The following is a 5,000-nucleotide window of genomic DNA, read 5'->3' as shown; positions in this document are numbered from 1 at the left end:
GAAAGAAATTATATTTCATCGACGAATGTATTTGCATATAACTTCTGGAGGTGAAATGAAAGGAACAATCGTTTATGTGTTGACAAAAATCACTAAACCGATTTGGCACAGAATGCATGGAACTATTTAAATTGTGGGATATCCCCATTAGTGTTCTCTGTGAAAATGTAGTTGGCACAGTCAAAAATTAGAATGAAGTCGAACAACTGAGACAAACAATTTTTTTAAGTGTTTCCAAATGTTTTTTGGGAGTATTAGATGTTGCACTAAAACAAAAATGAGGATCGCGGTAAAAGAAAAGGCAACAACAGGTTTTAGGCTCAAATGGAACGTGCCATTTGCAGCGTTCGACCAGGTCAATAAAGAGCTTGAAAGACTAGACAGACTAGCTAAGATTGAAAAAGTCGACCATTCAGACTGGGTAGAGAAAGAAAAAAAGAAAGAGTGTGTGCGGACTTTTCAACTGGATTAAATGACTGTTTAGTCGAAGACTATTATCCATTACCAAACCCCTACTAAATGGAGGACAAAGTTTCTCGAACCTAGACCTCTCAAAGGCCTGCCTACAGACAGAGGAAGACTGTGTACACTTTTTAACAACCAATACACCGAAGATTGTATAAATTCAAGCGGCTTCTTTTTGAGTAAAAGTGGCTCCTACCATATTCAAACAAGTGATGGACGCAATGTTGAATGATTGCGACTTCGCTTTCGTTTATCTCGAAGATAATTTGATAAGGTGTGAGTCAGTGAGAAACACTTCCAAACTATCAAAAAGTATTCGGAAAAATATATGAATGCGGGATTAGAGTAACAGATGAAAAGCGTGAATTTTTGATGAAAAAATCAAATATTTTGCTCAAGTAATTGACGAAAGGGGACGAAGACTAAATCCATCAAGGACAACAGCAATACGGGCTATCCCTCCCCCAAAGAAAGGCAAATTGTTACATGCACTTTTAGGCTTGGTAAACTACTATCAAATATATATCCCGAACATAAACAAGGGCCACACTAAATGATCTAAAAATCACAATTGAGATGAACTCCAAATGAGAACATTAAATAATCTCAAGAAGCAGAAATTCTCTGTAATGATTCTCTATAGCATTTGTTTTATTACTCTTCGTCTTTGATTTTAAATCTGTGCGTCGTGCATTAGGATTAGTATTTATAAAATATCTATATTGTTTATATATCATATGTATTGTTTATGTATGGCTAGTGTAATTTGCATAATTGAAACATATAGAAAATATTAGATGTAATTCAGGGTAGCCAGTGGCCAGGTGAATCATTTCTCTAATCTTATTTTCGTTGCAAATTACCCCCAGGCTTAAAAGTTTGTACCCTCAATATATCTACTGGATTCACGACACTAAAATTGCTGTGATGAAGACGCATATAGAAACATAAGCACTTGGTCAAAGCTCTCCATTTATCACTAGACAATCAGATTGTATTTGCCTAATGATACGTCAGTTTCGGAGAATTCTTCATTTATGAGATAATCTCCCCTTTTCATTTGAAGTTGATCTCAGTTGCCATAAGGCACTTGTTCATCCTTTTCTCCATTGGAATACAATTTCAATAAATTGCAAATTCATCTTGTATGATATGTGAGATCCCTTAATTCGACTTTATATTTTCATATCAATACCTCTGGTCAACTGTCTGCTATATCTCTTAGCTCTACAATTGTGATGCTGATGTATATAGAGTTAAAGCACCTACCGATGCATTTTCACAGTAGACCCTATTTTGAAATGATACCAGTATTATGAACATATGTAATTGCTTTAACATTGTAATAAATACTGAGCCCACAGCCCGTAGCGAAATAATATGAAGTCCAAACAGCAACTTTACCGAAGACAGATCTAAAACTAGGTCTTGTAACATATTTGAAATAACCGCTATATACCCTACTCAAATCTCCTACTATCAAAAAACCGAGGCTTTCTTGTGAATATTATCACTGAAAAATTGAGACATAGGACGAACTAGTGCTTACCTCGAGTTCAATGACATAAGTAAATTCTATAAGGCATTTCTATAAACCTATAAGGTCTATTTATGTTATAGCTTCTACTGTCTTCATATAATTATATAACAAATATACTGACATTCAGCTAGAAACTAGAGTACTGGTATCTGTGTCATTAAGTAGCAAAAAGAACAGTTACCCGAAATGGTAACTGTTCTTGAGGCAAGGCAAATACATTATCAAGAACCTCAAAACTTGTAGCAAAACAACCGATCGAGACTGATTAGAAATGAATGTAAGCTGAATTGTTTATGCTTTTTCTTCAATCATACATAGTTCGTATGCCTAGTTTATTTGCATATAGGTTTGCTGATACGCATAAAAGCTATGCTGGGAGTAAAGTAAAATATTTTTGTAACTGTAATTTGTAACCCAATAGCATTGATCTTTGTTTACTGGACTCAGTTAAAAGGTACGATTTTCGATCTGTAAATTCGCATTTCAAATTCTGTGTAAATAAATTTTAAAAATCACAGAGTCCACCTATCAAACTGCCGTAAGGCATCATTCATAGTTTATGTAGATTAGCCCTTAACTCTATATGATTTAAATGAGAAATGAATGTAGTAAAATGTGTTAAGATTGTAACAGTTATAAAATAATGAGATCACTCACATTTAAAGCATCAGTATTCTGTTCGCAAGATCTAATTATTTGGTGTACTTAACTACTACAGCGAAATCAATTTAGGTTATGAATATTTTTATGCGAATTTATTAAAAGAAATTAACCGAACTACTCGAAAATATCACAGTTTTCTTTTAATTGAATCAGCTGAACAAAAATTAATGCATTTTTATATATCTAATATTTTTTTTTTATTTTTGGATACTAAATATTTTAAGTAAATATCCATATAAAATTCATATTACTAATGTGATTTTAATTCTTCAGTGACATCTTCATTATTCAGTGACATAATCGTCGGGATCAAAATTCACGACTTCTATTTTTAACCCCTTCTTCCAGTCTTTCTCTGTCTCTCTCTCTATCTCTCTGAAACATAACTTTGAATAGCACTGTATATCCTCATTCATATGAGTTTGAAGAACGCAGTCGTCTTCTATCTCTAGATTTTGTTTGAAATGTGGGAAATTTTTGAAGTCGGAATATAAAAACATATCTGCTGACAATAATGTCAGTAATTTCCGTTAGTAAAACATTTTAAGTGTTACACACATACTACCATAAACTGATCGATATATAGACAAACAAATAGAGTGAATGATAGACAGACTAATAGGCACACAAATGGATACATAAAGAAACAGATTGATAAGCTGACAGACAAGTAGATAGACAGAATGATAGGCATATATACAGATTGACAAATAGATACACAGATAGACAGACAGACTAAAAGACTGATAGGTGTAATAGATTGAAAGACAGATAGACAAAGAGATAAAGAAACAGACTGTCAGTCAGATAGATAGAAAGATTGATTCAGAGACACGCTGATAGCTGGTAGTGTGTTTGGAGCATTCTTAAATACCCAGAAATACCCCGAAGAAAATAAAAGAGAAATCAATACATTCTCTATCAATACATTTGATAGAGAAAATTTAATATATAAGGTCCTAAATTTAGCATAGAGTATTCAGTTACAAGATTTTCATACATTTCCGTGCATGCGTGTGAGTATATGTATGTATGTATTTATGCGTGTGTGTGGTGTACGGTAATTAAGTATGAATATGTATTCATATTTAGGTAGTTAAATCAAAAGTGTGTTACTAACCTGTGATTTCTGTGCTTGCCCCTGTCCATCAAATGGATGGTATTGAATTTAACTATTTAAAGGACTATAGTGAACTGGATGCTTTCATGGCATACTGTTTTACACCATAAGATTGTTTCTCCTTCTGCACTTGCTTGCTGAAGAAGAAACTATCTCCTCAATCACTGGGATAGTTGTTACTAAGGAATATATCTTAGACCACTATTTCTATAAAGCCTTTTCCCTTATATCAAGTAAAACAAATAACATCAAAAGAAAATTATTTTCATTATGCTAAGCGAAAAAAATATTAACTCGATCCATCTATATAACTGATATTGGATTGTTAGTAATACTGTTCTCTAATAAGTCACAGATGTATTTGAAGTAACATTTATTTCAATACTATTGCCTCCTAAACTGATACATTTTTATCTGCTTTGAAAATTTTCTCTGCGAATGATAAAATTACTTTTCAATATTGTTTTCGATAGTGATGTATAACTTTTCTTTTAGCGATGTCATGATTGATGACGTCTCATTCAGGTAGTGGATTGATCTGTGCTTGTAGAGACGAATAAAATTGTTTATATTTGTATTATACACAGCAGATGTCTTACAAGCTGAGAGAAAATGAGGCAATTGTAAATGAGGAAAACAATTGGAATAAGAATTAAACGGCAAATTAATGCTAAAGTTATGTTGCAAAGCATATGAAACTTAAGGAATTTTCATTGTCTGATTGCATAAGTTTTCCTTCTAGTCTGATTTCATCTATAATTTCCTTGTTAAACACACTTTTTCTTGGAAAAATATTATACTAACGTAAAATTCTAACTAATGTAATTGTTTTGAGAGGGTACTTCGCCAAATTTGAGAGGGAACTCAGTTTTTAGAATTAAGCAAAAAATTTATGTACTAACATTTCTTTCAATATCTTTTATTGTGTTTACAAATGAAATTTTATGAGGATTGTGCATACATTATGTGATATTTAAAATGATGCTGAAATTAGCTAACTTCATCTTTCTACATTTAAAGCCCTTAAAAACAAATATTGATTGAGTTACATTTATGTTTTCATAAGTGATGTTGTTCATTTGACTGATAATAATAAATTAATATCTTTTTAATAACATAGCCCTATGTCTCGATCTGTTGTTAATCAAACAAGTAAATAAGGAATATTACAGTGTAGCCTGCAAAAAATAGAACACGACCAAACTTAGTCCA

General features: G+C 32.2%; 1 protein-coding gene across 3 annotated transcripts in view; it reads right to left on the bottom strand.

Annotated features, from left to right (window-relative positions):
- The window catches only part of LOC106881121 (neuronal acetylcholine receptor subunit alpha-10), a 587,572-nt gene that overhangs the window by 35,854 nt on the left and 546,718 nt on the right, over positions 1 to 5,000 (bottom strand). The window lies entirely within an intron of this gene.

The sequence above is a fragment of the Octopus bimaculoides genome, chromosome 1, assembly GCF_046866305.1.
Source record: "Octopus bimaculoides isolate indiv1 chromosome 1, ASM4686630v1, whole genome shotgun sequence".
NCBI lineage: Eukaryota > Metazoa > Mollusca > Cephalopoda > Octopoda > Octopodidae > Octopus > Octopus bimaculoides.
This window is presented reverse-complemented; position numbering and strand designations above follow the sequence as displayed.